The sequence below is a fragment of the Mastigoproctus giganteus genome, chromosome 6 (genome assembly GCF_048544385.1).
Source record: "Mastigoproctus giganteus isolate SK-2022 chromosome 6, ASM4854438v1, whole genome shotgun sequence".
In the NCBI taxonomy this organism is placed as follows: Eukaryota; Metazoa; Arthropoda; class Arachnida; order Uropygi; family Thelyphonidae; genus Mastigoproctus; species Mastigoproctus giganteus.
This window is the reverse complement of record NC_143580.1, coordinates 108,812,722-108,837,894: the sequence shown is the minus strand read 5'-3', so window position 1 is coordinate 108,837,894 and position 25,173 is coordinate 108,812,722.

Below are 25,173 nucleotides of genomic sequence, written 5' to 3'. Positions count from 1 at the left end.
AATACGAACTTCAAATTCTGAGACGCCAAAAATTGTTTCACATTCTTCAAAGAAGGAAGCACTGTAACCAAATTAACATACTTTTGTGCTAATACAAAGAAACATTACAAGTAATCACCTGGTGTCATTAATCATGGTAAATTTGCAATGTGTTTAAGTCATTATTAGTTTTTGCTAAACCTACGAGTATTACCAAGTTAGAAGAAGCCTCTATTAACTCCCTTCATTTGGCCCGTAGCCTTGAGTGAAGAGGGAAATGCAGAGATTGCCGAGATACTGATTTTTGTTATTGGACTCCCATGAAGTTGTTAGACGAACGATCGCATCCCTAATCAACCGACGTGAGCTCGACCTTCCCAAAGTGCAGTGTGATCTCAGGAATTTAAGCTTGGAAACATCGACACTGGATCACGAACACCACGGCGAACTTAGGCTACATCTTATTAGTGCACAGCCAGTCAGGCGAGTTTGAAACAGCAGTCTCCGCCTGGCTTCGTTACGCCCTAACTACAGGCTACAGTTTCTTTCCTACGTAGATCTTTGAAGCAGTGCCGCCTATTGAAGTCTTAATAATCCGCTAATAGGTCCGGAATATGCTTTGCGTGTATACGCATGTCTGTTTATCGTGTTTGTAGCGTGTTTTCTTACTGGTCATCAAGAACGCCAAACAGTGTTTCAAACATTCCGGCAAATCACTGCGTACACGGCACAGCTTGGTGGTCTATTGAATCCCCCCCCCCTCGATTATCTCGTTTTATCTTCGCTTCAATTTCATTTTTCACTTAATAATCTGCATTTTATGTTCTACAGGCTATTCTAGTGTACTTGTTTACAAAGACTGACTTTATCTTCTCTGCCATTATCATAAGAGTAGTCTAATTCGTTTCTGTGTGCAGTGGTGCATTTTAGTTATCGATGCTGGAAATCGCTGACTGCTACATGTTAGGAATTGCGCTATACAACAGTAAGCCTAAATTGCGGAGTTGCTGTCATTATGACAAATCACAGAATGTTCCACACAATCAATAAGAACATTAAGCTTGCTCAGACTATTCGAGCCTTTTGTTTGTTATAACTATGGAGATTAATATCACTTAATTTCCTCATAGAGCATCATCTAGGCGCATAAGTTCTGTCTTTATTCAAAGTTCAGTGCTGTATCCTGACACAGCCAGTAGCAGGTGCAATAAAAGGTGGTCAACCAGTTTACTTCAGAAGATTCCGAACTTAGGAAACAAACGAGTTACGGAAAATTGTTGCGAACCAGAACCAACAACCGCTTTCGTCCTACTGCAATGTCTGTGGGTCTAAAGCTAAAAAAGAAAATAAAATAAAAATACATACGTCTGACTTTTGTCTGGCCAATTTTCTATAACCACACCAATGGTCTTAGTCCCGACAAGATTAAAACAAATGTTTAAAAACTCTGAGCACACTTGTATTGGGTTTTCACAACTTTTGCCGATGAAGTTTTGCCAATGTGCCAATGTTTTCACAATGAAGAGTGGGGCACTTCATGAACCTCATTGTGTATTGTCATCTTTGTGCCAAAATACGTTGTAGTTTAAAGCAGAACCGTAGCTTCGACTGTCTAGCAGTGCACATGCACAAATGTAATTTTTTTAACCATCTTTCTGTTTGCTAAGTGAAGTCTTGGACCAAAGTGATAAAAATATGTATTGTTAGAAAGCAGTCCAGAAGGGCAAAGAAAAGGGGAATTGAATCTCGTTCTGGACTTTCCAAATCACCGTTATTGTGAACACCGTTATTTTTTTCGATTTTGAATTCGATAAGTTTTTCTTAATGCTGTCGTAGATTTCTTGAACAAAATGTCCTAGTGCAATATCCTGTCTTACCGCACAAATCGTTAATCCCGAAAGACATTCCAGGTTATGTTCAGTAGTCTAACTGACAGCGGTCATCTAATCAGGAATTCATCGCCTGATCAAATCCCAGTTGTTAACACTGTATACCTAAACTCACGAGTCCATCGGCTTACCCTAACCGATCAGTAAGAAGTGAGGAATAACATAGCGCCCGAAGGGCTCCAGTCCGTAGGAGACGCTTAGAGCTGGTGGAATGTGCTGACACGCCTTCACCTTGTTCTAGCAAACAAGGGAGCACGTATACAGTAGGACTCAGGAGCACGCATGCTGCCACACGTCTTGGTTCGATTAAGGTTCTGTCATAACATCAAAACCATATAATTCAGAATCCTCGCAGTTATGGTAACCTTGCTGTCTCTTTTCACATTTCCATGTCAGTTTTCTTTAATGGTACACCTGCATAAAGGCAGTTCGTGATTTCAGAAACGTATGCACGTTTAAATATGCTATTAGGAGTAGTGTTTTAGTAATGAAGAATACTTGCTTTCGAGTTCGCCTTTTTTTGTTGTTTTAACAAAATCCTGCTTTGAATTGTTTACCTTATTTATGTGTGATATACAAATCATGTGATGTAGTTATTTGGCTGAATCTTATTCGCCATCCCTGCATATTTGGCGATCTGTTGCATAAAATGAAGGCCCCCAGTATTTCAGCCACACTCCATCTCTGATTTCTATCGGTATAAAATAGAACTTTTAAGTTTCTCAATATTTCCTTTATGTGAGTGAGAACAGCCCTCATGGGTAGCATAATCCTAGAACAAAATGCGCTGGTTCGAATCCCGTCCAATGATACACGGAATTTTTTTTTTTTTTTTTTCACAACGTGGCTTAGTTAGTCGGTCTCAGTGAAGGATGCATGTTCCTTCCCCCACAGAATCTCGGGTTTTTCGTCCAGAAAACAGGGCAAATGGACCACAGAATAGACACAATATGCTAACGCCTCATAGCCTTAGTTACTTTCTCTTTTTACACGAACTGCACTCACTTCAAAATCATAATTGGCTGATCTAAAAAAAAAAAAAAGTTTGGTTTAAGCCTCAAAATATTCCATCGTAGCCAGCAGGTAACGATCGTTGCCTTTCCATGCTGTGTAAAAGGCCTGGGTTTTAGTTCCGTCTAAGCAGGAAGAACTTAGGTAGGTGTTCCCTTTATTTGTAAGTGCTATAAGTAGCTGAGTTAATTGGTCTCAGATGAGATTTACGTGGCTTTTTCTCCCAGGAACTTGTTTAAATCCATTAAAACTAATAAACAGATTACAAAGTACAATTTATAGTTAAAATATACTGACGCCTCGTGGCATTAGTTGCCTTGCCGAAAAATCTAAATAAACAACCTTAAGGTATGCATCCTAAACCTCAATTTACAATTTCTTCTGTCGTTTCGGAATGTCATGGTCTAATGCTTAAACCGTTCTGAGTAGGTGTCATTTAATAGCTCAAGATACATGATTGGAATTATAAATACCATACTTGTACTACTTGCATAGTGGTTTTCATTTTATTTATCTATTAATTTTTCACAGTTGTCTGTCTAGAACTGAAAACATTATTTCATTAGCAACGTGAACTATAATTAAATTCTGTGCACGCAGTTTAAAGTAGTCATCACTAGATAGCTGAATGGAATTACACATCAGACTATGCACACGGAGATATTAACTACCCACTGTTTCCTCACCTATAGCAAAGAAATTCGTGAAAACTTTATTTACATAAACACATAAGTACCAGTATATTAAAACATATTTGAACTTCATGAATCTTTATCATCATCCATAAGCCTAAACTTACACTGAGTGGGCAATTTATTAGGTACATTTGAACGTAATCGGCGAGTAGCACCTTTTCTAGTTAATGATTAATATTATTGACTATCTTTCACAGCTGTTTGGATCGATCCCAGCCACGAAGAATTGATCTCTGGTTGGTACTGTTCCTGCCTCCACGTGACAGGGCCGGAAACTTGAGAGGAAGAGTCAACCCTAAGGGCTAAAGGAGCAAAAATGAACTTTGATGTCTTCCTGCCGTTAAAGCCAACAAATACCGACTAGAATAGTACAAGCTGACGGTGACACTTCTCATCTCAAGAGGTTTAAAACAAATTCCTCTGCACCGGACATGCGAGCGTTTCTCCTGTTGTACTCACCCTCAGATCAACCAGTGAGTACGCTTTGTGCAGAAATGCATAGACTGTGCTATAGGTTCTCCAAAAATGGTTACGTGGCTTCAATCAGGAGATCTCTTATTAGAAACCTCTCAACCAAAAGTACAGCTATTGAAGCTTTCTACCTATGGCAGGTTTCCAATAAAAGCTACAGTACTCCACATGCCACGCTGAACACGTTCAAGGTAATAGTAATGGAATGTAATCAGGTAACTGTCCCAGAAGAAGAAATTGTTCAAAAACTGATTGACTGAAAAGTGATACGCGCGAAGAGAATCACGATACGAATTAACCGTAATATGATACCGACAGACGTCGAATTACCAGCGTCAGTCAAGTTTGACTATTCAAACTGAAGAGTTCAGCCACGTATATTCAAGTAGTTATAAATACGAGAATTTATAGTATTTATTCTCTACACATTTGGAATTTATAGTACTTTCAGGCACTATAAAAATGCCATAAATATGTCCACTCTCAGATAGCTTGTCGAATTGAAGCAGTATGTCCAAACTGATTGTGCTGCAACATTTCCCCGCTGTACAAATTACAAAGTAAACCTACTTCTGAACATGTTAACTGTAGAGACAAGAGTAAACAATTGGAAAATATATAATAAACTTCAAGAAAAGTAGAAAAATTCAAAATAGTAGAATAAACTAATTAGAAAAGGAAGTAGAAAATAGGTCATTTAATCTGTATCAAAGGCCACATGAAATTCCACTCCAAACAGACGTGTTCGTGCCTTCAGATATATCCATTCTCAGTTGCGCTCGATCTCAATTTTGAATTCAAATCTTTCACTGTACAACGAGGAACTGATCTGGTAGATAACACTTCTATTATATTTCCAAAGACATCTTTGAGGCAACTACATATCTCTCTCTCTCTCTCTCTCTCTCTCTCTCTCACACACACTCACAGATGCCTCTTATAGGCATCTGTGAGAGAGAATCAGAACTGTCATCAGAGAATCACAGATGTTCAGAATCAGAACTGTCGCTAATGGACGGACATAAAGATAAACTGATCTATTTTTTATCCTAAGTATAATTGTAGGCAACGCAAGTTTATCTATGTAACTTCCATTTATCATCACCTTCCAGTGATGATGGATAATAACTGGTGTGTATAAAGTTATGTGAATATCTCAATTAATATTAATAATTTTTCAGAATGATCCCGATTCCTAATAAACATAAAACAACCTTCGTCAGAATTTCCCATAAAATAAATAATGGAAAGCATCTTGCAGTGGAATTTGTAGTCTTTCGCAGCTTCGTTGATGAATTAAATAATTTAAGTCATGACTGCTTCAAAGCATATGCTTGTAAGAAAGTTATTTAAGTTTACAAGTTTTTCCTAAGTTCAAAAATTAAGTAAGAGATCAAAGAATTGGCACAAGGTATTTTTCATGTATGTGAAAAATACCTTGTGCCAATTCAAGGAGGAAAAAGCGAATCAGATTGGATCATTGTGCACTGGATGAGAGAAAGTCTTAAACAACCAAGCTGATGTTGCGGATGAATTGAACAGGTACTTTACATCTATCTTTACTGACGAAATTATACCAAATTATACTTGAGAGAAGTATAGTTTCACCAGCATGTGAATGAAATGAAGTATGTCCATCTTCGGACCTCATTAGAGTAATGGCAGCACGTATTGTAATAGGCATTACACTTACTCTCCCTCTATATATAATATATTAGAAGTGGTCATTTAAAGTAGAAGCAAACATTTGAAATACCTTCCTACGGTCATGGTTAGTTTGGATATAGAAAAATATTGTAATACTATTTCGCAATATGGTGTCCTTCAAGTCCTTCATTATTTTGGTTTGAAAGGACAATTATCCCAGTTAATATAAAGTTTCCATCGCTATAGAACATATCAGGCCCCTTGTCAGGAGAATGTCACCCCCAGGATTAACTTATCTCTCTAACATTATTCCATTATAATTGCTAACGTGACACAGGACATTACAAACGCGGTATAGTACGCTGGTGATCATTTCGCGCCAGTCGCAGACTATCGAAAGGGAACTCCAAATTTCAATAACCAAAGCAGAAGTGGGGGCTATAAGGAAGGGTTATCGTATAATAGAGCATAAATCAACACCATTCACCTCTGTAAACAACGCAAGCTGCACCAGGAGCGAATTACATTTGAAAAACAGCCTAATCCCACTTACCAACAACTTTCGTCTATTGGGCTTATTATTCAACAGTAAATTTAAAACTTTTCAGCACATGTCACTCATCTTCGAACAGATAGAGGAAGCTGGTTGGTTGTTGTTAGATTTCAGGCACATCAGTAACTTAGGTCATATTGTGCCATATATAATATGTCTGTAAATTGCCTATGTTCTTTGGTCGATATGTTGTTTGCTGGACGAAAAATCCGAGTTTCCCGGAGGAAAAACCATGCTACCATCCCCTGAGACCCGACTGACTAAACTACGTTATGAAAAATACCCATAAAAATTCCTCGCGTCATTAATAGGATTCGAACTCAGGTCTTTTCCACCCGGAGTGTGGGAGGGCGGTGATTGTACTAATTGTGCTACCCACGAGGGCGAAAAGAGCGGAACCTCGTCTGCTGATATACGCCATCCCTGAAAGAGTCGGATCTTTGTTCATTAAGACATAATCTTTCGTTTCTCTCCCAAGGATTGCCGGATATTTTCTGGTTGATGGACCACTGGTTAATATTCCCGGTTCAGCAATGTCTAGGCTCAGAGTGTACACCACAAGCGACTGACAGCGACCGTGATGTGTCGCTGCCACTCTGCTGTGGTGTATGCTCTACAGGGTGGTTCATTCAGTATGTTCTTTGGTCGATCTGTGTAACAACATTTCACCAATTGCTGCTAGACGTACACGATACACTTGTACATCTCGTGCCAAATATCATACTACTCAAAGTCATTCTCGCAAAAACATACCCCTCATATCTGATTATCTGTTTTGCATAGTCTAGTACGAACGCTTGCCACTGCTGGTGGCTGTGCGGTTGATTTCTTGAATTATGGGAATACACCAGCCACTCGGTCTATGTAATCATCGTAGTTAGCGTGATGATTTAACGCCTAACGAAATGCAAGCTGATATACATATATTTTATTTCAGCATTTATTATTTTTAACATGAATTTGTGAAAGCTGCAGCTAGAACATTAATAAATGAATCCTTCTCTCTTGACAATGTGAGATGTATGAAGATGTGGAGATATTTTAAGGGTTTTTCTAGTTGACGTACGCTATTATTAGTAGATTAATAAGGTGGAGAGAGGACAACAAATATTCGAACCAGCTTGGCATTCTCTAATTCTTTTTGAAGCTGATGTAATGGCCAGAAATTTGACACTCGGCCACACACTGTCTCTCTTTTACAGTATTTTCAAGCCTGCGAATTCTCACAGATGCGAAGCGCATTTCACACAGATTTATCTCTTCCTCTTTAAATAATGAGGCCAGTTTTGTTTTTCACAGAAGTAACTCTCTTTATTTTCACAGCCCGTGTCTGTACTTGGTTACCTCTCATCGTCATCCTAGCAAAGGTGTGTACTACATGCTTCCTTTCGCACCCCACCCATCTGTCAGAGGTAATTTTTAAGGCCTCTCCCATCTCATGCCCATCAGGATCACTGTCACGAACCGCTCAAACCTACCATTCAGAACAAACAGAGGTTCCCCTAAGCTACTGCTTTGAAAGTACGTCTGCAGCTCCATACAAAATGTGGAAATCATCAGACAGAGAGGAGTCGGTTTCTTTTCCTCTTGAGGCGGCGTATACTGGATATAAAGCCCAGACACTATCGCATTTTCTGTTCTCTCAAAAAACTTCTACTTTACGAAGAAGATCATAAGAAAACGCAATTATTTTTTAATTAATAATTTCTTTGTTTGGCAACAAACTACTTCAAATTCCAATATGCAAAATATCGCTTACTTAAATGAGTAAGAATGGGAATATATATTTAATGTACTTCAGGTAAGAAACAGGTGTAATAGAAAATACAGAGTGCATCTGCAACGTTAACTAAGCAGACCTACAAACGCAAGGGTGTACACCGTAGTTGAAACCCTCTTTAGTGCTAAATTTGTATTTCTGTTTCGTGAACTACTCTAACCCAATGTGGCCGTTGAGGAGTATAAATAGAACTTTTTTAAAATTTAATTGTAACTCAACGTTGGATAAACCTGCCGAATCTAATTATGTTTCACATAATAAAGAAAGAACCGCTGTATTCTGTAAAACAGCAAACAAGAATAAGCATAACTTTTTTGCTTTCCAATAACCACAGACGACTTACATTGAGCATAGCGAACCCAGTTCAGTAAACCTAAACACCTCCTGGTTTCTAGCTAACCTTTTAACAGTTCCCAAGGGGAACTCCAACGCCACGTTGCTTGTAGCTAATTGAAATACCAGCAGCGTTAACTTATGGCAATCCATTTTATTTTAGTTGAAATACTGAATACAATATTAGCAAATATTAAAATGGATGGATTCGGGAGTACTGCCAATTTGTTAACAAAGGGCTCGCTCTAGAAGAATTTCAGTTAAGGGTCATCTCCGTTTAAAACAGTCTGTTAAATTTTATCAGACTAATTTGTTTAACAAGGGGCTCGGATAAACCCCCTAAAATTAATAATGGGGATCGCTCGAGCTCACTCTCTATCACTCCCCTGGGTGGATCTGTTAGGGAAGCGGTTGTTGACGATGGAAGCTCGCCTCCCCAGGGGAGGTGAGGTAGGAGGCCAGAGAAGGTGAGAAGTTTCCCAAAATACACTTCATTTATAGTTTATTGTAATATTTGTGAAAGATAAGTTACCGATTAACAATAGGCAAAGCCTTGTTTAAATTAAAGTCTTATTTAGTAGTAGCCGGCCCTGTCTTCTTTGTGCCGCTCTGTATTTTAAATAATGCACGATTTAATTGATAGTTTTAGGCAAACTGGAGATGATTCTGCCTACTTATGTTGGCAATCAGCTCCTTTTTAAGTTCTGGAATGTGTATTGCTATTTTCGAAAACAGACAAGCCGACCATGGAAATAAGAAATTAACAGGCACAATACATAGATACCTCGTGGCCTTATTTGCCTTTGTAAAAATTAAAAAATAAATTAAAATCACATTTGGCACTTCTGTAATTTACTTACACCGTTCCTGTTTTTGCTTTGCCTTTTACGCTGCTAATTTCATTGGCGTTTTCCCTTCTAAGTGGAAATTTGCCTATATTTTGCTCGTTCCTAAAAAGAGGATGACAAATTCCTACACTCCTGTTATCGTCCTGTTATACTTACTTGAACTCTTTCCAGAGTAAGTAAGAAATCTGTCGACCACCAACTGTTACGCTGTCTTGAAACTTCCATTTGATTAACGAATGGCAATGTTGATTTCTTCGGTCTCGATTCGCCATTAATATCTTGGCTTAAATTTCACATCTTCGGGGAAATTTGGGCATTTTTGGCATCTTGCTAAGCTGAACTATAAGACGGAAGTAAGCATGAAGCTTACTTCCGTGTTATAGCTTCCTAATTACCTTACGGTCTATTACTCCTCTTTCAGTCCCGTATATTAAGGACCTTACTCCATTGAACAGAAAGCGTATTTAGTCATTTGGCCAAGTTAGCCAGTCTCTACCAAAGAGTGTGAATGTGATTAGACTTTTTTTACTCTCTGTTACCTTCTACAGAACTCTTGAATTTGTGCAAATCACAAATTCATCTTACCATGGAATATTATTCCTATAACTGAGGCATAGCCCAAAGCTTCATCGAACTCTTAAGCTACCCAAGTGAATCACATTAATTAATATTAGACGCCTCACTTAAATATCGCTCCACAACCTATCGCACGAACGCTGCATGCCTTTTCTACAGATGTTTCCATAGGAACCCTTTTTTTTTTTTTTTGCGAATTAGCATCTGATTTCACCTCTTTTTTTCAAACCAGTCTGAACGCGTGCACCAACTCATCAACATCCATTCATAGTCAACTCCAAACTCACCGAACTAGATTTTCTGCTTCTTCGTTTTTGACTTATACTGCTGCCCATTGGAACAACCTTCCTCCTTACGTATTTCATCGAAATTATGGTCTAAGAAATTCAAATCCAATGTCAACAAGTGTCTTCTGTCTTCTCAACCCACACATTGCAAATAATTGAGCGTTTCTTTACCCCCTTTTTTATAATGGACTCGCCTCAATTGTGAAAAAAAAAAAGTTTGCGATCCATCATTTAAAAGTTGTATTCACAGACAGAAGAATTCATCGCTTTGACTTAACTCAAATTTTCATATCCAAAGCATATATACCAAAACAATACCAATGTGTTATTATGTATTTTATTTTATTTACTTTTATTTACTGATATCTCAAAAATTTCGACATTCAACTAGACTTTTCTGAGCCTACAAGTGGATTGCGTATTTTTGTGACCCATAGGAACTTTTTTTTAGCGTTATAGATTGAGTTAAAAATAGAGGACTCGTGTTTGGGAGGCTACCAAATAAAAAAAAGCAATCTTGGTTTTGATATAGTTTGCTCATTTAATTTTATAATTAAATAAATAAAATTATGGGAAATATCATTATGTAATTGAATAAATACTTTCATTGTTGTGGCTGTTAGCGAAATTAGTATTTACTGCCCATTCATTGAAACACCTATTAATGCTAGGGTAGAGGTCATGCAAATAAGTGTATATCGCAAAATCAACCAGGAAACCAAACTGTCCGGATGATTTTATAATCCTGTTCACCTGGTGTTGTTAAATAGTATGCCAACGGAAACCTGCTATCTCTTCAGCTATAAATCTGCCACCTAAGGAGAGTCACTTGTGTTAGATGAGGAAAATAAATCTTTTCTAAAACAAAACGAGTTGCTATAATTAGCTGTTATCACGAATGGACCATCAGGCAAATTAGCGTCATAAACTTGCGGATTGTTCAACAAGATAGTTTAGTAGAAAGCAAAAGAGGCTGTTAATCTTTTTTTTTCTTTCTGGGATGGTGGAAAAGAAACAATAAACGTCCGGTGAGACTGGATTTTAGGGAAGAGCTGCGGAAATGAATCCGGAGAAACTTTTTCTGAATGCAAATGACCATGGAAGAATGAAAATGGCACAATAAAATCAACAGTGGAAGATGGAAATAAGAATAGAAGGCGTGAAGAAAGGCCGTTCCCACTTAATAAATGGACATGCATCATAACGAGATTAAGCACACGCACACGATAATAGCAATGAATGATTGTAATGGTAATGAGATGAACTCTTTACCCTTAGCTCGCGCGAACATGCATTTGGATGGCTTGCCTACAAATACCTATTTAAGTTTCACTTGGGGAAAAATGGGTAAGGAGTTAAGCTACTTGAGTAGCGTTTATTTTGAACCTCTTATTTCAAACTATAGCCAAAGGAATAACCATTTTGGGGTAGGAGTTGTTGATTCTTCTCTTATGCAGTGGAATGTATTATGTCAAGAGCTAATACTTGAGACGTCACTTGTAAGGTATTTCAAAGTTAATAATTTCATTTAAAAAATTCAGACTTCAAATTGACACCACACAAAAATTTCGGATTTCTAATATTTTATAGACGTTGAAGTTTACACTCACTTAATTCTTAGCAAAAAGTAAGTGGTAACGTTATCACCTGAACTTCCCTAAGGTAGAGAACGTTCTGAGAAAAAAACACGCACATAATCTATCTTACTACCCCTCTTAATCTTATGTGACGTGTTATTTAACTAAGGAAATAATTAGCGTCCCGAAGTTCCATGCAGAACAGGCCTGTTGTTGATAATTAAGGTAACCTAGTTAGTGATGAAAGATTAGAGGGACTTAATAGCAGAGGGAAAGATGGTTGGGATGCCAAGCAGAAAAGAATCCATAACTTATTCCTGTAACAGTCATCAATAATAGTCATCTTTAGACATCCTACGCAGATGAACAACAACGGAAAAGTTATCCTTGCCATTTGCGCACCTTCCCTTCTGGTCCGTCAATGATACGGGGGGTCATGAATTGTAGCACCGACAAAGCCTTTTATGACGATAACTTGGCTCGCTTCACACATGTGTAAATATACGCATTATGCTCTGTGTCCGTTGAAGGGAACGTTATTCAAACGTCTCACAAGGTCACGATTCTCACAAATAATATCGCTTCATCGTATATTGTGGAAACTGCGTAGAAGTAACAATGCAACTTAACACGAGTAATCATAAACCATCCTGGACGCCCCTTTGATCTGTGCGTAAATCGATGAACTCTGAGAAGGAAAATTTTGCCATCCAGGGCAGCATTTAATTTGGACTGCGGGTATCAGATTAAATTGAACTCCATTTTGTTAAGATGGAGTTTAGTCGCTAGACACCACGTGATGGCAGTAAACTACATTCTTCAGACTACAAAATTTGGGAATGGCGTGGTGTAGTTTAGAAGGATACCAAGAAATAACCAAACATTTTATCTTTTTCTAGACCTCTCTTCTATTGCAGCAGACAGAAGAGTGTAGCAGCAGTGAGCGACAGCAACCTATACAGCTGTATTTGGATTATAAATTAATATCCAAAGTGTTTGTTTATTTTTGTTGTTGTTGTTATTGGATTTTAGAAGCATCGCAACTAAGGCCATGTTGCTCCTTGTTTATTATCTGTAAATTGTGTGTTCTGTGGTCAATTTTCTGTTTTCTGGACGAAAAACCCGAGTTTCCGGGAGAAAAACCACACTACCCTCTCTTGAGATCGACTAACTCGGCCACATTGTGAAAAAGACCCATAAAAATTCCCCACGTCACCAACGGGATTCGAACTCCGGTCTTTTCCACCCGTTGTGGGGAGGACGGCGATTCTGACATCTGTGCTACACACGATTTTTGATTAAATTACTAACCCTTGAAAATATAATTCGAGTACAGTACATCTCTATAAGGCATGATAGAAAGTTGCCCTCATTCTGGAAAAAAAAAAAAAAAAAAACTGCGAATATACTGTCTTATAGAATATGCTTCAGTGTCGAGCTGCATATTCTTCTGATCAGTAGTTCCAGGTTTTCATCCAACTTTCGAATACGTTTCCTAGCATATGTACTTAACTTTCCTAGTCGGTGATAGGCAATCAAACAAATGCACTGAATGGCCACTATTTTTAGGTACTCCAGCTACCAACCGTTTTCATGAAATGGACCGCTTCTTCAGTAACAGCGCCACGTGTTCGTACCATGCGATATAAAGAAGGTGGGCCTTACATAGCGATGCTGTATATGGGCAATTTAATTCAGTGCCAGAATGAGCAAGATTAATGATTTTGAACGGGCATGGTAGTCGGCTCCCACGCTGGCCAGTTTAAGTATTGCGGAAACATCAACCCTGTTGGGGTGTTCATCTAAGACTGTCTCGGGTGTATCAAGGTTGGTCCAATAACCAAATAACATCCAGCTAACGGCGATCCAGTGGTCGGATAGCGCTCGTTGCTGCAAGACCAACGAAGGCTGACAAAGACTTAATTCGAATAACAGTAATAATAGTAACCAAAGAGGTATTTTTTAACGCACAATTCGTCATACATTGTCACGGATGGGGATGAAGAAATCCCTTTAGTTTGATATAGTTTTTCTATTATGATATGAGAATAAGTTGCTTTTATCTAGCTTTATTTATTTCTTTAGTTTTACCGTTTTATTTATTTTACTTACTATTTATTTTTATTATTTTTTTAAAGGTGTTCTTTCACGGTCTTCCAATTTCAAAGAAATATAAATCATGATGTTCTTTAATTTTTAGATTATGCCATACACGTGGATAAAGCATACTGAGTTCAAGGAACTCAGTATGCTTTAGCCACGTGTATGTGTACATTAGTGGTACATTAGTTCTCATCACCATCACGTACATCTAAATGACATTCTTATAGTGACGAAAAATGAAAGTATTTAGCTGATCCAGAACTTCTCTAGGCGATACTGCTGAGGTCGGTCCACCCTGTTATCCAACAGCCGGTCTGCCTATCCATTTTAAAGATGATGACTCTAATGAAAGGGATGTCGGATTTCACCATAATGTTCATCTCCTCCTCAAGAAACATCGCTCATGCTACCGAGTAGAAGGGGTTGGAAAAGGTTAAACAGAACTTTTCTCTTGACTCCTCGATTATGAAAAGCATCGATGCCACATTGGGTATTAAAAATCACCTCTCACCGACCATTACTTAGTAATAATTGTACAGTGTAATGTACAGTGTCAATTACTCCTTTGCTAACTGTAATCCTCCGTTACCTTAAGGTAAGCACGGATCACAGGACCCTGCTCAACTATGAATTAATTCGCAGCTGAGCAGGGTTCTGAACAAATTTTTAACTTTTAAGTGAAGCACGGGTTTTGCAATCTGAGTCGGTCATCATCCCCACAAGGATATCAGTAATTTTCTCTCTCTCTGTCTCTGGAATCCTATAATGAAATAAATAAAATACTAATCAATAAGAATTTAATAAAAAAATAAGCAAGAAAGTAACCAAAAGTTAGTAATTAATTGGTAATGAGTCTAGAAGAGATACTTTGCTTAGCCCTCACTAGACGAGAACTCTTTCGGTAGCACAGTGGATATAAACAGCGTCTTCCCCACATAGGGTAGAAATGGCCTAGGTTCCAATTTCTTCAGTGATGAAAGAAATTTTTATGGGCTTTTTTCGTAACGTGGCCGAATTAGTCCGTCCCTTGAGCGGATTGCGTGGTTTTATTTCTCAGTAGCCTTGCTATATGTACAGAAGCTTACATATAGCAAACAGCCACATCGAATATATGAATTTACAGACACAATATACTGACGCCTCGTAGCCTTTTGCGCTTAATTTTATCTATTTCTAAAAAGATTCGGATACTAGAGAAAAATAATATAAAGATAAAATAGTTCATAGTTTTCGGTGATTTTGTGTAGAGTCGAGCTTATAAAAACCATGGGGGCGCGGATTTGAATTCGTGTCACACGAATGTTTGTGATCGAATGAAATTTTAATCCAAAAAAAAAAAAAAAAAGTCAAATTCAAACCCGTTGGCTGATTTCGGTAAGTGGATGAACGCTCCTGAATTAGAACCTCGTTATCCGCTGTCAGTAATGACGGACTCAACGGGACACTCCGACACGTGTAATTAATAGGCAGGTGGTTCGCAACACCCTGCTACTCAAAATCCAGTTGCCAGAAGCAGCCCCCGGGTGGCTTTATTTCCTCTGTGACGACACCTCGGGATAATAGCCGTTTTCTTAGAGGTTCTCTCGATGTAAGTCGCCATTCAGAGACAGACCGAAGCAGAGCAACTCTTCGTACTGTCATTACCGAAATTAAAACGACTTTAGAATTCAGCACGTAACTCGTTCGGCCACACGAAACGGACGCTTTCCACTTAGCCACCGAATCTGAGTGGCTAATTGACGTAGTAATGACGCCCATTACCCAGGGTTGCATCGACGTCGCGGACTTAACTGGAGAAATAAATCTGTTAACAGTTTACATTCCGGTCGTTGGAAGCGGCATCGTTAACAATGGCAGCGTGACTTGGGGAGCAGCACGGTGGCATATTGGAAGAATGTTCTTGTCTCCCTACTGGTCACGCTCGACACGTGACCACCGTGGATGATGAGAACGTGATCGTTACACGCAGGGCAACTATGTGACACCGAAGCACGTTTCTATATTTGTCTTCTCGAGAAAACCCCCACAGGCAGTCAGAGTTGATTTAGAGGACCGCGAATTGCGCAAGTTATTAGCACATGGAGAGGCACAACTGGAATAGAGGAAGAATGACAAAGACAAGGCAAGACGTGAGAGAGAGAGAGAGTGAGTGTGTCTGTGTGTGTCAAAGATACAAGGCAGAGACGTTAATTGTAATGAAGTAGCAAAAGAATGTTCAATAGAGAGAGAGAGCGCTAGTAAAAATATTTGATAATACCACGTTCCTTAACCCAGTCAGCAATTCATCTTTTTGTTCTTTTAACTTGCAGGTGCCCTCTTGTCGAATTTCTTAGAGAAGAGCATTTCAGTGTTGTCCTGCAGCCTTTGGAAGATTCATTACTATGACGCACATGGAATTCCTCTACTGAAAGAGAACTATTATATCTTACTATTATTAGAAATATTGTTATCTTTGAATATTTGAGAAAATAAAAATTCGTTTAAACCGTGGTGGATTTGTTTTATTCCCTGTAATTATCAAAACCGAATGTTTTACTTTAGTGAAGGATTTCTGCGAATTTTCTTCTACATTTATTTTGTAAAATGGAGATCTTCATTTCGTGTTAATATTTTGTTCATTTTATTCTAATTATTGTTTATTCAAGTTACATTTACAAACAGTTTTAAATTAAGATTTTTATAATTTATTATTATTATTTTTTATTTCATCAGTCTTCCTGCAATTAAAAAGCAGAACTCAAACCGAAACCTTCCCAAGAGGGAATGGAACGACAGCGAACCTAACCCCTGTGCCTGCTCTGAGGGCTCACAGAGCAGCATGCAGTATATTCCCGCATTTAAAATAAATTTTCTGTGTATACTCCGGGACGACCAAACGGTCAGAGGAGTTTACAAGATACACAGAATACTAGAAACAGCACCGTATTCAGCAGTCACGGGCTTGAACCCCGGTCACTCAAGGCACGTGTACTTATTGCACCCGCGCGCCTGCCACTAGGCTTCCTTTGTCTATTGATTCATAAAAATACTATGCTGTTACTGTACCATTGAAGAATGAACCTGTACACTTCTCAATCTTGTGATATCACCAGAGTAATATAACATTTAAGATATTTAATGGCATGAATTTCGATCAAAACACATTCAGAATTTTGAACTATTATTCGGTGTCCACTTAATAACTCATTATTAATATGGACGCTTTAAATCCATCGCATGAATGAGCTGATGTCTGTTGCTATATTTGAACAACAAAATTTATTTGTTAGATAAATCACAATAGTAACCCCTTTTTGGAGAACGCTCTCACGAGCAACCAAGATGAAAGATGAGTGACCTCGGTTTTGGAGTCGTAGCTGTAAGAAAGAGAGGGGAGGTGAACAAACATTACCTCCACTGGTAATATTCAAAAGGAAGAAATCTTGGCACATTCTTGTAATCTAAACTGCATGCGCCAATGGCAAAGTCGGCAGAGAAGCAAAAAAAAGCACACATTTGTATATAAAAATAAAGTACAAATTTCATCTAGGAAATCCATTAAATGCAGTCCTGCTGTTTGTAATGTTAGTTAGTTTCTGCCGCTGCTTTAACAGGTGCAGATTGTATCGCTGTATGCGTTCACGACGAATAAATGAAGACCAAAGAACCAGGCGAGGATACTGCGGTCTCCCAACAAAGCAAACAGTGTAGTGAAAATGATGAAAATAACGCACTTAGATTGCATTCTGCGATGTTTGCTGTATTCTTTTATAATCTAGAAGAATGCTCACACGCATGGTTGGATCTACGGAGCATTAAAGGGTGGATAGCGTTGTATAATGCTGACAGTGTTTCGGGATTTCCTTCATCCTGCTTTGAGAAACTGGACATGGCAAAATGAACTGCTGACAATGTTGCAATTTCTGCAATTTCGCACTCGAAACTCGCGAGACAAGGTTGACTTTTTAATATGGTGCAGTTAGCGACAGTATTATTGTCGTGGTCTTTCAGTGAGTTAAATATGGTCTATAATGATTTGATCTGTATCAGCAATAATTATGAGTGGGCATGCATAAAAATGATTATTATGATTATCATGGAAAGATTTATCGTGAGAGAATGAGGATTTTCAAGAAATGCATATGGCATGCATACTTTGCTAACCAAGGTGAATCTCCGAAAACTTCATCCAGTAAAGGGAGAGGTCCCCATTAAATTTGGTGTTAATCGTATAGATGGCGATTTCTTCCAAAAACAATATGAAAAACAAAAGTTTTTATTTCGATTTCACCCCTTTTAGTCAAAAGAAGCGATTTGTTAAAATAATCCGGTTGAATCCACATAAGCCCTGCTATGTGGATTCAACCGGATTATTTGTTGATAAACCGAAGATTAAATCCATCTCTGCTCAGATTAGGACTACTCCTGTATGTTTTCTCAAGGTCTGTTTAGGGTTTAGTTTGTATCAATATAATCTTGAAAATAACAATTTTCTATCAGAAGAAACTACAATGTGTGTAGAAGATTTATAACGAACTTCATTGTGAGAAAGTTTTGCGCTGAAGAGGCAAACCAGCTTTGACTTCTATCGTGCAAAATGCTAGAAGAGCGACGCACACTACTATCACTCGACTTATTAATGATGCTCTTAAACTTTTGTCCTAAAGGTGCAGACAATATGGGAAAGGTAGAAATATCACCGAACATACTGATTTTCATCTCACTCACATAACGTCTGGCACATGTACTAAATTGTGTCCAGCGGGAATACTTGAAGCTACTTACTTTCATCATCAGCACTTTCATGATGCTAAGGAGATATATAGGGTAGAGAGAGAGAGAGAGAGAGAGAGAGAGAGAGAGAGAGAGAGAGAGAGAGGTATGTTTCACAAGAACAAAATCTTAAGGGAACAGACGACAGGATCTCATGAAGTTCACCGTTGGGCAAGGTTTTGTAGACCAATGGAATAAATTACCAGCAACAACAACAGCTAAGAGTTGTTGTTGGGTTTTAGACACATTAGCAACTTAGGCCATATTGCAACGTATATAGCATGTTTGTAAATCGCGTGTGTTCTGTGGCCGATTTCCTGGGTGCTGGACGAAGAGCCCGAGTATCCGGGAGAAAAAAAACCATGACAAAATGAAAACACCTCGTCTGAGACCGAATAAGTCAGCGACGTTGTGAAAAAGACCTTATTATGTCATTATGAATGACTAGAAGAAGATTATTTATTTATTATTGTTTTTGAAATTTCAGAAAAATGCCTGTTTTCTTGCATAATTTGACCATCATGATACCAACATCTTCCTTCCAGTTCTCTCTAAATGTAAAAAAGTCTGCACCAGTCATATTCAGTGATTCGAAGTGGCTTCAAATTGAGGTAAAAATATATTAAATCAGATTGGAAACCATGTAAACTCTTTAGATAACCTTTGTCATTGTCCTTATTGCACACCAGTCTTCGTTTCAGCTTTATGCGGAAATTTAATTTGAAGTACTATGTCTAATTCATAACACACTTAGAATACATGCTCTATTTGTTATGTACTACTTTGCTCTTGTTAAAAAAATTATATTTACAAACTAGTTCATTATTCTGAATACAATTTCAATAAAATTGGTAGCTGAAATGAATGCTTCTCATGAAATGAAATGAATTCTTCTGATGTCGCTGTATATAAGAGCGACATCAGAAGCATTCGACTTTTCTTTTTCATTTACCTCATTCATTCTATTAGTAATGCAAGGAAGCTCTAAATTTATGTAAACAATAACAAGGTTATGTGGACAGCAGGCAATGCGTGCAATATTATTGTGAATAAAAATGAAAACTTAAAAGAATGGTTAATAAAAACAGCTCGTAATCCATATAATAGAAGAAAAAGCACTCAGTGAAATTCAAACTTGCTTCCATGTTTGCATGACTTCTGCCAATTACTATGACAAAAGGATCAGTTGAAGCGTTTATGCATCCCATCTTGAAGAAATCTTACCAAGAAATAAAAATCTTCTTACTACTGGATATGGCTTCTGTCTTGTAAAACAACGGATTAGTAAATCATTGAAGGTGTAAATACCTATAGATAAAGGAGCTTCATTCTTTCCCTACAATTTTCTCCAGAACAAAAAGAAAAAAACAAACAAACATTGTTTCTTGCAGAAACAAAACAAAAATAAAAAAAAATGTTTTTCGTAGTCTACTTTTTTTCCCTCTACTTCAGACCTTTGCAAAGATACTGAGATCCCAACAGATTTTATTTCATTTCTCCAACAAAAACTGACGTACAATTTCGCTAGTCACCTTTATAACAATTTGTGGTGATGTAATGAGGATTGACTGGCCTCCGTAGCCGAGTGGATAGTCTTTGAGTAGACCGGGGTTCAAGCCCTTGACTACTAAATACGATCGATTTGCCAACCCACACTAGACCAGCGTGGCAGGTATAGCCCATTTCCTTCAACATGAATTGTTGAGGAAGCTTCCATCCTGCAGTGGATTGATAATGGCTGCAGTTTACTTTTTTTTTTTTTTTTTTTAATGAGGATTGAATTCAGACTGCTGTATGTCGAACTCTTTCTCACTTGAATTTCGTTTCACATCCGTTCTTATGAAAACACTTAAGCAAAAGAAAACTTATCGTTTTAAGAAGAGTCATTCTTTCAAAATGTAGATCTCTGAAAAAAAAAAATACAATAATAAGAAGAAGCAGATTAGAACATCGGATGCATTTAGAAATATAATAAGACATTTACACTTTCATTTTGTTGACTATTTCTCAGTGATGAACTTAGCAAAAAAAAAAAAAAAATAGCAAAACATTAATTAGAAGCAGGCAGAAAAAAACGCGACTTTTGTAATTAGACAGAAGAGATCATTCTTTGTAATGAAAAATATTCATCATTTAATTTCTTTCTTGAATGCAGTGCTAGTATTTTGATAAAAAAGCATATAAAGAAATTCTAGAAGGAAAAACTAAATGACTTAGACTGTGCAGGAGCTCACAAAAAGGTGTAGGTTACTTGCTTAATTAAAAAGACCTCGTGAAAAAGCACAGATGCAAATTAAGTCGAATTGTTTTCAATACAAAAAAAAAAAAAATGAAAAAAAAAACAATGTGAACCTGACTTACTCCAAAAGGTGTCCTTTATTTTGGCGTAGTGAACATGAAGGACATCTGTATAACAAAAACACTTATATTCAATGGTAAATCTGAGCATAATTTATTCATATCTCGCTGTAACATGTCTAAAACCAACTTTATCCCGATTATGCTGATACAATAAAAAAGTAAGATATTAAAAATAATTGGAATTAAAAGACTGCCTAAATAAATTATATTAAATTGGACAAAATTCGTCAATTTTATAATTAGTTGTATTTGTATCGTTAGACGATCAATAAGAGGTTTGATTGTTATCTACCCTCTTCCCCCATGCTGACAATTTTTCTTTTCAATTCTTTTGGAAAATTCATCAGGAAGTATCCTCCATTCCTCTGCTCTCCCCTCCTCCTCAGTGATCCTTAATTGGAGATAAATAGGAAAGACAGAAAAGACTCAAACAATAAACGGAATCTTTAGCAAATTAACATAAAACAGAAGCTGTACATAACAGAAACGACATGTAACAGATAAACTGCTCATATGGAGATGTGTAAATTGCATACAAGAAGGCAATATTAAAAATTAGTCCAGATATATAGTTGAAAAGAATACAAAGAGCCAGCAAGAGAAGTCCGAACTTACACAACGTTGCTATGTTACATAAACATCTAGAACCTTAAAACTGACGCAATAAATTCTCTAAATTAGAGCACAGCAGAAGGAAAATTAAGGAAATGTTTTTCGTTAAACAAATTTAAAAATAAAGCATTCGATAGGAATAAATATTTTATTGTTTATGATAATTGGATATTTTATTTTCTCAGAAGGAATAAAACTGGCAAAGTTGCACTAATTTTATAATAACACAGAATTGAACCGTGATCTCTGCTTGGTGTCTCGATTATGAGTTGCTTCGTTGTAGCTCCTTAATATGCAGTTGAAGCAATATAGATTCATTAGATCTAAGTTGCTTTACTCTATTGGGCTAACTATAACCACGATATAATTAATGGTTTTCTGATATGGGGAGAGATGCGCCAATCACTTTTTGAAGCCGCTGTACCACGAAATAGGAATCGGGTAAATTAGAATTACTTTCTAAAATTCCAATTGACTTCTAACAGTAAAATCATGAAATAATTGCATAATAAAAATTGTTCATTCTGAATTACTGCTCCAATGAATTCTGCCAACAACATCAACAACCCACGACACAACATCAGTGCCAAAAGCGACCAGGGACGAGTTCATTTAATCATCCCAACATGGCATTACAACGGAAGTCCACAAAGACAGACAGGCGTGCCTGTGTTCTAATTTAATTTCAGCGTGAAATTCCCTTATAAATATATTTAGAAATATGTATTCATCGCTTGTACAGCATATTTTTAAATTAACAACTAGTTTCTGTACAGCTAAACCTACTCCTACCCTATTTCAAACATTCGACAACTGGCACTAGAAACATATTGTCTCTTAAGAATGGAACTAACAGTTTTCAAATAAAACAACTCGGTGTCATTTCTAATATTATGAGCCATCACGAGATAAGAAATTCCTCGTGGATGCAAAGATTCGGAAAAGACAATAGACAACGTGAAAATCCATTTTTAATAACTATTGTTTTGTTATTTATTTGTCAAATTTGCCACTTTAAAAATAAAGAAATCAGTACATGCAGCACATCAGCTTTCCCTGGCCTGCTTTCATTGTATTACGGAAGTGGCAAACATTCCATCATCCCTCCTCCATACCAACCTACTATGCAAAATTCTAAGATACTGGAGTATGCGTAGTACGCTTAGTTTACAATCTTAGTTCGGAGGAAAAAACTGGCTTCGTAAGGTACGAATTACTTTGTGGATACATCAAGTGTCTTTCCCCACAGTTTTCTTCTCTCGGTTTGTGAAGGGGGTTCCAGATTGTGAAGCAACATTGATAGAAAACAAGCAGGTAGGCTTTCAAAAATTGTACCCTATTTGTACAATTCATCATCTCTTTTGATATCTAACCGCTGTGTTGGTCCACTCCATTTAAATGCCCGAGTTTAACAAATACAATTTTGGTTGTAACTATTGGTGTATATTAATATTAACGTATATTTCGATACCCTCAGTTGGAATTAAGATTTATATTAAGTTAAGAAGAGGAGTTGGTTTTCTTTTAAACAGAAATTTTGGGCGTGAAGGCTTAAATTTCTCAATGCCTATTGGGAAAAATGTGTTAAAGAACATCGTGAAACTCTTACTGCATTATACTCTTTTTTTATTTTATATATTTTTACAAGATTTGAACTTCTTTGTTGATTTATAAAAGCCTGTGAACATATTTTAGTTTCCATCTCGATAATTTAAAATAACTATTACAATCGAAGGATGAAAAGGAAACTGCACTTCCGATTGCATGTTAGAGGTGTCTTTTTTTTTTTTTATAAAATGTGTTAAATATGCTTGTTCATTGCTAGTGAATTACACAGAAATTTAAAAGCATGTCCTCCAAAGACGACGAACAAACATCAGATGCCAAGAATAATTGAATTCAATTAATAAACAAGTTTTATAAAATCGTAAGTAATATTCCTTTATTTAATCAGTGACCAATAACTTTAAAACAATTAAGAAACATTTAAATAAAAGCTAACATTTTCAGGCTGAGCAAACATGTCACAACTAACAAATATACAACATAATGGTACAAAGGTTAGAGAATTGCAAAGCTTAATTATGCCGGAGTAAAAATATTTCAAAATCTAATTAAAACTTCCGATACTTTTCTCCCAGAAATTTGGTTTTCATGCAAATTGAATGCATAAATGTGGTATAACTTATTTGCATCGATAAAGATCCTTCCCTTCCACTTTTATTGACGTTTGGAAATTTAACAAGAAGTTATCCACACCTTAACTTCTTTTACCTGAGTCCAGAGGATCTCAAACTTTTATACCTTGAACCCCCTTAAAATTCTTCATAAATTTCCACGCCTCCCAAGTTCCGGAAAACAAGTGTGCTCCTGGGGGCGCGCCCCACATTTTGGGAACCTTTTGCCATTGTCTTTGTGTGAAATGCACCAAGGAGATATGATTAAATCTCTACTCCTCTGACCTGACCACAGTTACACTTCTTAGTTACATTGCCTGGAAATTCAGAAAATAAAATACGCCAGTTGTATTTACCTACAATAAAAATAATCGGCTGCAAATGAAATCTTTTCGATTGCGATCTGATTATTTGTTAGTTGGAACGTGCTCACTGTACTACCTTTTACAAGTCGGATTCTGTCTTATTAGTCAATATATAAATCTTATTTTAATTGTTAATTTTTGGCTTTACTACAAATGTACACTGGTAAATATGTTGGAACAATTCATTTATCAATAATAATAAATTCTTTCTGTTACGTGGTGAAGGTGTGATAATCATCACAAGTTAGGCAGTGCACATGTTACAATTCAGGATCATTGCGCAAGAAGTGGTCTAGCAGCCGTGAAGTGGGAATTGTACAGCAGTTCCTTTTTTTTGTGGGGGGGAGAGATATGCTTAGGGGGAAATGAGTTTATGCCACATGAAATTTGGTATAAAAGTCTCTGAGAATATTGCAAATAAGTCCTGAAACTGAGAACGATCCTAGCTAGCGTTTCAAATTTATTTCTGTAGGAGGTAACTGGCAGAAATTTCCCCGAACAAATAATAGCACATTATACTGGACAACACTTTTCAAGATTTTCTTGTTCCTTTCTCTCAAAATAAGGTAACCTAGCGTGGATTTTTATTCTGCCAAAATACTGGGCTTCTGCAATCCTCGGTAATATTTCTCCATGATAGCAATGTTTTTTTTTTTTTTTTTTTTTTTTTTTATGAAAACGTCCACCCTCTTCGTCACTAACATGTCCCAAGTTATCTGGGACAAAGCCGGAATCTGAATGGAGGTAGTGTGTTTTATTTTGGTTAGTCCAGTAATAAATTCTTAATCAACAATGAAAAAGAAATTCAACCAGTATAAGTTCAAAATGTTGAAAACACTCAAGAATAACTTAGATAAAAAAACATATAATTTAATAAATAATAAAATAAAATCAACCACTAAGTCAGTTGGTTATTATCTGTAGTAAATTATTAATTAATTTCAATCACACTCACCATTAGTGTAGCCGTCCAGAGTGGTGCTCACAGATTGCACGGTCACATAACATCCTGCATCTGATGGACTTGATGATTATCCTTTTGTATAAGGCAATGATCAGGCCACGCCTTGAGTACTACGTTCAGGTCTGGAGGCCTAATTTTAGTAAGGATGTACAGTTGCTTCAGCGAGTATAGAGAGAAGGGCACCGAGGGGGTC